Here is a 12,951-nt window from a genome sequence, read left to right on the forward strand (position 1 = left end):
GCTCTTATGTGTATCTGCTGTCTGGTTTGTGTGAGTGACAGGGCTGGGGAATTCCAGGAGACAGTCGGGGCTGCCAGGTGGTGAATAGAGAGATTACACCAGGATGGGTGGGAGGAGTGCCGCTTGACTCTGAATAGGGTTGTCAAAACAAAGTGCTCAGGAACTGGACTGGATTAGGCAAAGGCCCCCCTGGCCTACAAGAACAAAAGATTTGCTGTATAAATGTGGGAGCCCTGCTCCTAAGAAATCAGATCCTGTTTGACCAGGAAGAACCTCTGCCCGACTAGAAGGTCCTGGAAGAAGCTGTGAGGAGGAGTACTGTCCCTGACCTGGGGGACTGGCCTGCAGTGGGTGCCTTGCTGAGAAAGGAGAGAAGGACTGAAAGAGACTTTGGCTATTTGTGCATTCAAACTATCTCCAAGGGCTTGGAACTGAGCTTGCCCTCTGACCAGAGTCCCAGGATCATTGGACTCTCTCCTGCCTTTCCTGAAGAGCTCCTGGACGTTTGCTCGATCTTCTGTGCCGCTGGAAGCCGCGATCCCAAGGGCGCCTCACCCCCATCTATCGTGCAGCCTGTGCCTGGCCGCCCCGCCACGGGTGACTCCGCTCTGCCTGAGCCGTGTCCATCTCGTCCTGCTTGGGCCGCCCGCACCCTGCCTCCTCCTCCCTGTCGAGCCGCACTGAACGCTTCGCCGCCCCCACCGCTAGAAGTGAGATCGGAGGCACAGCGCGAGGCATGTAAGGCCCGTACGCACGAAGCGTACCAGTCGTCCCGCACCACGCTCCTGATTTCTGGGACCGCGCCGCACCAAGGAGCCTGCCCGTACGCCTCGAACAGGCTGCTCCGTGTCGCCCGGCCTGCATCTCGTCCGCAGCCCCAACGAAAGGTACGGCTCGTATGCCGCATAACAAGCGAACACCCCGCACTCCGCACCGTCTGCCTGCATCAAAGCCAGCTCCTCGATCTACACCTCGGACTACCGACGCCCACGAGCCGGAGCTCGCACCGTTCCAGGCCAACAAAGCAGCGTGCATCGCCTTCGCTTTTTCCGCACTGTGCACGACGAACCCTGCAGCTAAGGTACTGTGATCGACTCGAACCCCATCCCTGTACGCACCGGACAGATGCGTCCGCTGCGCACGGTTGACTCTTTTTGTGCATTTCTCATTGCCAAACGCACTGAACCAAGAGACCGAGTCGAACAGGACTCAAGAAGTACACTTTTTAACGATAACGCTTTTCTGAATAATATGGTGGCTTGATTTGAAACGTTATTTTGGTCTTGTAGTAAATCTGATTAAATCTATATATAAAGTACCTATTTTTTTTAAATACAAACTGGACTGGTGTCCATTTGTGGTGTATTCTGGAGTTACTGTATATGGTCATAAATGCTGAACCAATAAGGCTCTGAGGATTAGCCTTGTCTGCTTGTGCCACGCAACCTAGAGGGTGAGCAGGGGTTATTTTAAAGAGTAAGTCCCTTGCCCTGACTAGTGGAGAGGGTCCCTGCTTGTTACAAGTACTTACCTGTGCCAACCAGAGACCCCCAAATCTAACACTGGTGTATAAAATGAATGATGGCTAATTCTCTTTATTGGGAGAGTTAACCGGAGAGGTGACTGTTCCATTCCAAATCAGAGGGCTGACATTCTACTTTATCCTCTGGGCTTTTTTTACCCTCCGCAGAGCGTGAGGCACCTGGTGGAGGTCCCAGCTAGTCAACCTTTATTGAATGGGTGCCCCACTGTGTCAGGTAAAGGGCCCTGCAAGGACTTGCAGCTAAGTAACAGATTTGCACCATTAGCACATCTAGAGGAGCAAGATTGACACATAGCCCGCCTGGACGTGCCCTCAGGGGGGACAAAGGGTTGTCCACCGCCCAGGTATCTATCTACTCGCTATCCAGGGTTGGAATGTTGCTGGAGTGAGGCGTTTTCTAAATGATGAGCAAGAAATGTCAATATTGCACTCAAATGAAGTAATCTGCCTACAAGAGACCTGGAATTCTAGTGGTGATTGGAGTATGGACGAATTTGCCACTTTCTCTGTGAATGCCAAGCCCTCACCTCAAGAAAGACGGAAGGGGGGTCTTGTGACCTTCGTCACACTGTGTCTAGGTTGTGACATGGAGATTGTTTCTTTGGATTCACAGGATATTTTAAGTGTGTTAATTTTTGATAACTCTTAAGCTGTTAGTAATTGTTTACAATTCAGTTTCATCATGATACCCCTGTGACAGAGATAGGAAACTTTTAGAAACATATACATTGTCTTAATTTAAACCTATGTCTATCCAAATTTTCAGGATATTTTAACTTGCACCCTTGTAAGTCATGTGGCACGATTGCAGGGACGAAAGATCCATGTCCTGCTTCTAAACAGGTGTATTTTAGTCATTCCCAGCAGGTGGAGTATATAAATGATGCACTCGCCAAATTTAATCTTATTAATTTGTTATCCAGAGAGGAGATTTTTACGGACAGCCAAGTACCTACTTTAAAGGGCAAAGGCCGCAGCACCACAATTAATTATATTATTGTATCTGCTTGTCTATTTGGTTCCCTTATTGAGTTTAAAACCATGCGAAGTACCTATAGCGTTCATAACCCAATATGTGCTGAGTTCAGAATAGACGCATAAGTTATTAAACAGTCACAATTGCATAAGGGGCTACTTGCCCCAATGGTTCAGGGCCGCAGATTAAGATGTGCTCAAATAATCTCTGATGACTTCCTAAAAAATTTGGTAATATCTTTCCACACACATTTTGAAATCAGTTTACAGTCTGAGAGCAATGATTGTAATCTATTTTGAGCATATTGCTACAAACATCCAGTCAGCCTTTTCAGGACCTAAGTGGTTTGATAAAATGTGCATTAAGTCACATACGGCCATGTTGGTGGCCTTTCATCAGAAACCGATATGTACAACAGCAGTGACGGAGGCCAGGTGCATGTACACAGCCACCTGTAGGGCACGTAAAGATGTGCTTAAAAGGGAGGCCTGGGAGGACCTACTGGCAGCTTGTTCACTTAGAGCAGAGTTCTTCAATCTGTGGGGCGCCCCCCCCCAGGGGGGTGCGACACCAACTCAGGAGGGCGCGCACTCCACACGAGGATCTTACCTTTCTTTGTTAGTCTTGAACTGCCCCATGTCGCAAGTCTTTTTTTTATTGGCAAGCTCCGGTAACAGAGGGTGGAAGGGGAAATAGATAAGGCACGATGTGCCCATGCTTTTGTCTCGCAAAGAGCTGAGTTAACTGTCACAGGAGGGGGTTAATTGAAACATTTTAGCTGCAGTGGGAGGCAGGGAGTCTCCTGCTAAAACCGAAAGCAAAAGGAACATACTTCGATTTCATAGAAGAAGAGACTCTTTGCCTCCCACTGCAGATGAAATGACTGTCTGTTACTTGCTTTCAGTTTTAGCAGAGACATCCTGCCTCCCACAGCAACTGAAGCATTTCAGCTCTATGAGTTTAACCCCATCCTGGGAGGGTTAGGTTTTAGCAGAAAGGAGACAAAGTTTCTTTTAAATTTACACAGGCAGGCACGCAATGTCCACAGGGCTTCAAGTTGCCAAACGAAAAATGCCAGCCAGCCATGTGTTGTTTAAACAGCCTGGAAATTGCTTGTCTTGACACTAAATATGCTTATAAATAAAGAAGTATGTATACATTTGTAATGTGACTTTTCTGTCTTTGTTACATTTTATTATCAGTCATGGATCATTCAGGCAGCCCTAGAACACAATTAAAAGTGCTTCTATTTATATTTGCTGTTCAAAGTATGCAGAGACAAGTGCTGACCATACAGCTTTAGGTGACTGTTTATTTTGTATTTTTTTACTGCCTAGGACATCAAAATAATGAGCTGGCAACCCTAATCACAAGACTGTAAGTTTGTTGCAAGATCAGCACATCTATTTCATCCACCCTGAGCCATAACAGCAATAGTTTAACTTATATCTGAAATCCTACACTGCCGTCAATACCCTGCTGAATTACTTCAACTGTCTGGGAATGCACCTTGCAGTCAGACAACTCGCTCCTCATTCTCGCCCTTCAGTTTCATGCTCATCCTGCACTCAAAGCTATCACAATGCCCTCACACTGATCCGGATGCACTCACACCATTCACCCGCTTACCCTGTACTCACAGTGATCACTCTGCACTCACAATGCACTTGCACTGTTCACCCTGTTCCTCACCCTGCAGTCACACAAGCACACTACTCACCCTGCACTCATGTGACACTTCACTCACCTGTCCCCCTTACTGCTCAATCTGCAATGTCCCTCAAATAAGAGCATCACTAACCATAAATTCATTCGTCCCACTCTGCACTTACATCCGCACCCAAATTCATATGGTCACCTCACGCACCCTGCAGTCACTCCTGTTCCCCTACTCTCAAACATTCGCATGGCTCAGCGGGCACTCACATGGGCACTTCTGCCACCCACACAGTGCAGAGGCTTAATGTACCATGCAGATCAAAGAACTGAGTGTGAGTAAACCATGAGTAGTGCTATAAAAAAACAAAATGTTTGCCCGAAAGGTGCCATAGAGAGATGAGGTGCATTGTTGGTGAGGGGTAGTGAGGAAATTCATAGAGGAGGAGGAAATGGGGGAGGGGGCGCCAAAACAAACCTTTGCACTTTGTGCGACCAGTGCTAGGGCCAGACCTGGCTGGGAGCGTTAGCCCCCACCCGAAGTTCGGGTTTAGTTGCGCCCCTGTACACAAGTATGTGCATGTCGTGCCCCATCAAGGTTTCCGTCCTAAATTACAAACGGACACATTTACATGCACTCCAATCCAGCCTTTCAGGGGGCCCCCTGATAGAGGCAGCTCTGTTTTTGCCCTGATGGCCTGGAATAATTCCTAAACAAAATTCTTGAAAATACCATTTTGTTTCATTTCTTTTCAATGAGATTGATGTGAGAGAGCCGATTATTATTTGCTGAGAAATGTTTTTGTTTCATGCAACAACCATAAAAAAGTTTATTTTAGATCAAAAAGGGTCCTCATATATGAAAAAATGGACGATATCACAGATATTATTCGCTGTAAAATTAGTGGGCTGCTGCTTTGTTACAACAGTAAAAACAGACATCGCTGTCTCTGAATATTAGATGTAAACACTTAGAATTTCAACCTTAGCGCCTGTGCACTGTTAGTAGCCTGGCTAAAGAGGGTATGGCAGAGCTGAAAATGAATCATTCAATCTCAAAGCTGTTCTGAACAGGGGCCCCCAAAATAGTATTGGCCCAGGGCAACTAAAATACCTAACATGTTCCAGCCACCAAAAATTCTGTCAGATAACATTGCTCTGAAGTAAAATAGACAACATCATTAATTTATTATCAGTTCTATTTTAACATAAACCTGACTTGTCCTAAACCCCCCCTGCTTCAGGCAAGCAACCTATCGTACCACTAAGGAATTCTCAATTAGGTGTTCGCTCAACACCCTCTCTGTGGACTTTTACCTTTGTCTTCGGATTCGTAACTGGTTGGTGGGCAATTATCCCATTATAATGCTGCGCAAAACGTTTGTTAATGGTTTCTAGAGAAGAATTGTTTCTCGTGTACCAACTCTGAGCTAGGGAGTGCTCGAAAAATCTGATAACACGGTCTCCTTTACAATCACTGTTTTGGTTGAAAAGGTCTGCAGAATATTCAGCTTTGAGAGAAACTGCTATCAGAACTCCCTTACGTTTCAGCTTGTCCTATTTATGTGAGATTGGGTTCTCAGCACTTGCGGTATTAAAGACTAAGTACCGTTCAAGACTGGATGTGGAGCACAACCGGAGGATGGCAGTAGCTAAAATCCATCGACAGATTGACAGTCTCTGTGGCTAAAAACCAGCACACCCTTCACATTTACGTTGGTTGTGTTATTACTAATCTATGTCATGTGTAAAACAAAGCATCCTAGTAAAAATAATTTGCACACATTTTATCTTGAAAAATGGTGTTTTGTGCAGTGAAATAAACCTCTGTCATTTCACCACACCCACTCACAAACCTGCAGTTTACTAAACACTCTTATTGTGTTCAACATTATTTGCCGGATTAGGCCCGCGACATGCGCGTGGTGGTCGATTATGTAGTGTACCACATTCTAGAAATTTCTGTCAGGTGAGGGGGGGCCCAACATCTAAACAAATTCAGCTGGGGGGGCTCAACCTACAAAAGTTTGAAGACCTCTGACTTAGAGGTAGCAGAACATTCTGGGAGGTGGTGAAACGCCCCTTTTCCATTCAGATGCTCAGCCCAAATTGGCTCTCACTATTCTCCCCCCCCCCCCAGATAATTTTGAGATTATCTATAAAGAGGAAATGGTAACTTCCTCCTACGTTCATCATCGTAGGAGGAAGGTAATCCTCTGTAGTTGGGAGGACGTTGAGGACGATATACTGGCATTGCCCTCCGGAAAAGCCCCGGGCCTGTATGACAAACCAGGAAACCTATAAAAATCTCATGTTGATCTTTGGTCCCTATTATTACACAACACTTGACGTTCGTAGTCATATTCCCCCCTCATGGTAAAAGTCAGTAATTATACCGGTATTCAAAAAAAGGAACAGAGCCGACCCAGCCTGTTACAGGCCAATATATTCAATCGATGTGGAAGTTAAAATTCTTAGGGCGCATCCTGCTGAAGAGGCTGTCAGAGTGAGCAGAAGATAATAAATAACTGTCAGATATCCAATATGGATTCAGACCTCGTCGGGGATCGATCAAACAAAACCGTAACCATCAACTTGTTAATTAATAAGTATATCACAGTGAAGAAGAGCTCTATTTATTTTATTTATGGATGACTTGGGTTTGACAGTCAATTTCACTAAACCTCACACTATGGTACTTGGCCCTGGTAGTACTAACTCCAAAAGAGAGGGAGCTCGTGTCCTGTTCGAGGACGCCAGAACGCCAGACAGCCATTTTCACTGCAGCAAGGAGGTCACGGTGATTGCTGTCTCGGCTTTTCAACAGCATCTGCGATCGCGACCACAAACCCGTTAATAAGCTTAAGGAGCCTAAGAACCACGCGGCATCTGCGTCTGAGAGAGCCTGAAAATTGCCCGAAAACAGCCGCTATTTCCGCCACTATTACCGCCACTCCCGCTACTTCATTCGCCTGCTCTTCCGTCCGCTGGCTGGCTGGCTGGCTGACAGCTGGCCTGAGTGCGGCTGGATGTGTAGTCTGGCCTGGCCTGGCCTTCCATCGACAAAGCGACATGACGACACGGTAAGCAGGTGAGCAGGTGGGAGTGCGGGCTGCTGCGGATTGCTGGCAGGCGGAAGGTGAGAGCACCCGTTCGTGTATCTGTGCGTTCCAAGCTCCGAGCAAGGCACTGAGTTAGGATTAGCTGCCTCTTCGTAAAAAACAAAACACTTTCTGAATACCCCCCACGAAAATACAAACAGGCTCAGGATAAAGGACTAAGCTCCGAGGACCACGGCGCAGGTGCTGCTGGCAGGTGTGAGCGCTGTTCTAAGCGCTGTGATAACAACGCCTGCTAGCAGGGGGGGGGGTGCTGTCACACCTTGGACCCTTGTGTAATCGCCCATCGCCCACTGCCTTTGGTGCCAAAGTACAAATGTGAGGTAGGCAGGCGTGAGCGCTGTGTGGAGCATTGAGCATTGAGCGCTGTGATAACAACGCCGCCACCGACACTGTTGAGTTTGACCACCTGGACCACACACCTATTGAGAAAAAAGACTCTAACCTTAAGTGAATCAGAGTGTAGGAGGACTACGAATTGAAGGTGTATAGAGAGCCGGTCTACCTTTGGGTTCACTTCAAGGGGAGTGCGGGATTATTGCCCTCAGCTCCACGGTCCCGACCATCCCAGAACGCAAACGCAGCTGGATTTTAATGGGAAATCACAGGAGAAAGGAGGAAGGAGAAAGGCGAAATAATGAGGACTAGAAATTCGACCTTACTGCAGGCCCAGACACAGGCAAAGCCTCGCCCCCATAGATCTGCCAGAAGACGGAAGGCAAAACTCTTCTACCCCCCTGGAGTGGGGGTGCTCTACCATGGGCCAGTTCTTTTGGAGGGGGCCCTCTTGGATTCATCTGGAGCCACAGGAGCCACTCCAACGCTCCCAGGCTTACTGACGGTGTGCCCGGCACCGACAGAGCCATTGAACAATGCATTGCCGCAAGCAGGGGAAGTGGGGAAGTGTCATAATCGAGCCTACCAAACCCCACGCCCAGGCGCTATTGTAGCCAGCACTGGGCCTCCAGGAAATAGAGACATAAGAACTTTCTTGTACCCTCTGGTAATAAGTTTCGCTGCATCTTTGAGGCCCCAGAGCTGTACCTCGTCTACTAAATCTTCTGAGGACGGCCAGGGCCAGAGCTCGAGCTTTATCGCGGCGCAGGCCCCAGGGATACCCCTATCACCAACAATAACCACGTTTCAGGGGGATGACCTGCTCAAGTTCGAGCCAGCTGACAGGGAAGTATTTAGGCTCGTGCACAATAGAACAACAACTCCGCCCCCCCAAGCTTTAGAAAATCTTCAACTAGATTTGCCCCCAAACGGGGCCTTAATGAATGATGATCATAACAGCCCATACCCACGCCGCAGTGCATCAGCAAACGGAGAGCATATACTTGACGCGTCTGGTAGCAGCAAAGGCCCTGACGAAGGTGGAGCAACCATAGTATCATCGGCCCGGCACACCCAGTCTCCGATCCTGCTGAGCTGCAGCTCCCTGGATCAAGACAAAATGTCTCAGTCACCACCCACAACATGCAAAAGGGGGGATAGCCCCCCAGTGTTTGTAGACCATCTAACATTGATCAACGAGACTCTTATTTCCATGACTGGAGCTGCAATCATGCACGCCGATAAGCTTGATGGCCAGATAAACATATTACAAACAGTGGCAAATTTAATTTCTGGGGTCGATGCTAAATTGGATCACTTGAACTCCTTGATCCGCAGAGCACAGGATAGCACAAATTTTAAGCCTGAACCATGTAGTTGCGGTCCTATTTTGAAAAATCTAGAACAACTTCCGCACATTATGTCTACACTAATTGAGGACCTCAAAATAGAAGCTGGCAAGAATAAGGAATTAAAAGTAAAGGCACCCGTGCCTGATTCGTCAAAAAAAGAAGGCATAAACATCTCTTCACTAGACAGCACAGAAATCTGTAAGGAAAAAAATGAAAATAAATTTGTCAGGGTGGAGCCCCCATCGACGAACAACGCAAACTCCGTAGAGGCCTCACCGATCATAACAAAAACTCATGCTCGGGAGCAGATTCACACATCGGCCAGCCTAGACTTCCAAAAGAATCTATAGAGAAAAAATAAGAAAAAATTTAAAAAATTGAACAAGGCGAACAAAAATAAATCTATAAGGAAATGGCTACGTCCCGGCCATCAGAAGCAAGGCCACACAGAGACACCGGAAATGACTGAACCAGTTGCAACCCCCATAACATCAGAAATCTTAGAACCAAAACATGAAGTCCTTTATCTGCCTGACACAGTAATAAAACCAGGGCTGGTTGCCTCCCCGGTAGTGCCCCGGCCAGTTCCAACAGCACCAACTACATGCCTTGTAAGTGATCCTCAAGGCCAAAACGCTGCGGAAGCGACTCAAACTTGCACCATTGAGTATGACGCTCGCTTAAATCATTCTTTGGTCACTGTCCCATTAACTTTGATGACGCATGGCGCGCATCAGGTGCAACGGGCCGTCTTAGATACCAAGGGTATTGAAAACATTTAATTTAATAATCACCCCCCTAGCTTTCCACAAATGATTGCCTCCCAACGAGCCACGGGGTCAAAAGGGCAGGTAAGTGCCCTCTCATCTGGCTATTCACGGTCATCACAAACAGGCGGTCAGGCCGTGGACTCCGCTGGTTATTCAAATCATGCCCAACCCCAGGACCGGGAAATTATGCTGTATCCAGAATACGCCTCGCAGGGGAGGTGGGATATTCTCAATCGTAGTAATCTCCTGAAACTCTGTGCAAATATCCCAGGGCTGGAGGGAATAAAATCCACTGACATTGAAACCATCTCTTTCCTACCGCCAGACGCGGAAGAGAAAAACGAAACCAAGGAGCTAACCTTCACGAGCCCGGTATTGGCAGAGGTCTTGAAAAGCCAGCATAAGCTACTGGAAAGCTGGGGTATAAAGATAAAACCCAAGCGCTCACAAAAATATCCTCTCATATTAAAAACACAGTCGGCAAATACCAAGATGGGAAACACGGCACAACCAGCTGGAGAGCTTCCATGTTTACATGCGCTCCGCACCTATGCGTCAAAAATGGGACCTACTCTCCAGGGGTCCAAAGGCGGCACAAACACTGGTCAACCCATCAGAACTCCTATAAAGATTACTACGAATCCAATCCATTGCACACGCACATGCGCAACACTGGGACCCGTGAATAAGGACTGGTCCTGGCTGCCGCTGGCCTTAAATTCCAAGACCTAATGGTCCTCGCCTCAATGCCAGGGGCCACTCCTATCGAGGCACGACCAACACGCACTTAAAGCCCCCAGAAAAGGAATGGTCTTCGATGAGTTTGAAAATCATATCTTGGAATGTTGCTGGGCTCAGGAGGCTGCTTCTCATGCAAACTGCGGTGTCATTTATGGAGGAGGCAGACATAATTTGTACACAAGAAACTTGGCAAACCCATCCTCTCTCGTTGAAAGGATACGCGGAGTATGGAAAACCCGCAAAAAAGTTCAACATTTTCGGTAGACCCTCGGGTGGGATATGCGTCTACATAAAACACTCACTTAGTTTGGAATTTGCAGAAATACCTAACCTGCCGGACACTTTCCAGGCAGGCATCCTGAAAGGCTGTCGCTTGACAAACAGTAACTTCTCACTTTTACTAATTAATCTTTATCATAACCCCCACGGGTCAACATCTAACACGGCCACGCTGATACGCCACATCGAGCGTTTACTGCTTCAATTCGCGGGCCTTGAATGCATTATTCTTGGTGATTTTAACACCCATAACATTGGGGTTTCAACCACACGTAGGCCCCAGGCCGGGGCCTCTAACGCTCTGAATGACCTATTTAAATCCTATAACCTGGCGACGGCGCATTCAGTCCTACTAAAGAACAGCCCTGGGCTGACTGTCGGTCCCACGTTTAATAACCAAACTACGGTAGACTACATAATCCTAAGTGGCAAACTCCAACTTTTAATGTCAAACTTCTTAGTCCATCCACGTGGTGATAGTGACCACGCTGCTCTAACCGTCACTCTGAACATCACAGTGGACCATCGCAATAAGCTCGACCTCATCGGAGTAGCCAATGGAGAAGAACTAATAAAGCTGCCCAGAAGGATCAAATGGGAACAGACCGCAATCACCGGATTCAACAGCTGGGCAGGTTGGCCACCGAGCGCACAGAAAAAGGGCGCCATAGAAACTTGGAATGCTACAACAGAGACCTTGGCGGCGATCCTCCGCGGGAGCTTGAACAGCATATCGCACGGGCGTCCTGTACCTACATATGGCCACAATATTGAAATTAAAACAAGCGCCAAAAAACTAAATAAGCAACGCAAACTCTTCCGCAAAACCGGGACAAGTTTACACAAGACTCAATTACAAGAAGCCAAAAAAAGCCACGCAAAGAAGGTTTGGGCAGCAAAACGTGCCCATTGCGATTCACAATGGTTAAGAATTTTCGACTTGCTGAGCCCGGGAAAATCTCAGGAGTTTTGGAAGTATATATGCAACCTGGGTCGAGGCCCAAACCACAGAGAAAACTCCCTTGAAGCCTCCACTTGGGTCGCCCATGTAAAAGCACTCTATACTAATGACGGCCCTGCTCACATGCAAAATGAAACACCAATTGCTGGAGACAACCTAGACCCGTTGATCAAAAAGATGGCACCACCGGAAAAATTGCTTGTTACCAACATTATAAAAAATATCAGACAAAACGCCGCTCCAGGCTTTAATGGTCTCCCTGGACACCTATTCAAGGCAAACATCGAGTTTTGGTCTAAAAATCTGACCCACTTGTACTCTGAATGCTGGCTCCAGGGGGACGTGCCAGATTCATGGAGAGGCTCGCTCCTACAGCCCATCCACAAAAAAGGCCCAAAAACTGAACCTTCCAACTACCGCATGATTGCCTTGCTGGATATTGAGGGAAAAAGCTTACGCTAGTGCCATCTTGAGGGACCTCGCAGACTGGTCGAGTGCTGAAGGAATCTTACCATTCTGCCAAACTGGATTTAGACCTGGGTCTGCCACAGTCGATAATATCATCGCACTTTCTTTCCTGGCGCACCGCGCACGGACACGCAAAAGTCTTCCCCTCTTCGCCTGCTTTATCGACTATTCGGCGGCGTTTGATGGGGTAGACCGCGCAATTCTGTGGCACAAGCTGGTCCAATGGAACATCAATCCGGTTCTGTTAAGAGCGATACAGTCCCTTTACCAAAAAACATGGGTGCGAATTAAACTCTCGAGGGACCACGCATCTGCTAAGATCAATACAGACAAAGGCCTAAAACAAGGGTGTGTGTTTGCCCCATTATTATTCAATTTACATACAGCGGATATGGAGAAAGCCTTGACCGGGGCTGCCTTGGCTACTCCTAAGATTGGTGGGTCCAAAATTCATTTTATGCAATATACGGATGACCTGGTCCTTCAGGACCACACGAGAATGGGGCTACAAAAGGCATTGACGGCACTTGCCGCATACAACGATAAAAACAGGCTTGTAGCAAACCCTAATAAGTCTAAAGTAATTATTTTTGGTCATTACCCAAGGAAAAAATCTTTAAAATGGAGGCTAGGCAATCTCCTGCTGGAAAGCACGCAGCGGTAAACCTATTTGGGCATTTGCTTTCAGGAATCAGGGCGCGCAAGTGCCCACCTTAAGACAATTCAGGCTAAAGGCAAATCCATCACTTA

General features: G+C 47.4%; 1 protein-coding gene across 1 annotated transcript in view; it reads right to left on the reverse strand.

Annotated features, from left to right (window-relative positions):
• Positions 1-12,951, reverse strand: part of TK2 (thymidine kinase 2) — a 268,608-nt gene that overhangs the window by 165,519 nt on the left and 90,138 nt on the right. The window lies entirely within an intron of this gene.

This window comes from Lissotriton helveticus, chromosome 12 (genome assembly GCF_964261635.1).
Source record: "Lissotriton helveticus chromosome 12, aLisHel1.1, whole genome shotgun sequence".
In the NCBI taxonomy this organism is placed as follows: Eukaryota; Metazoa; Chordata; class Amphibia; order Caudata; family Salamandridae; genus Lissotriton; species Lissotriton helveticus.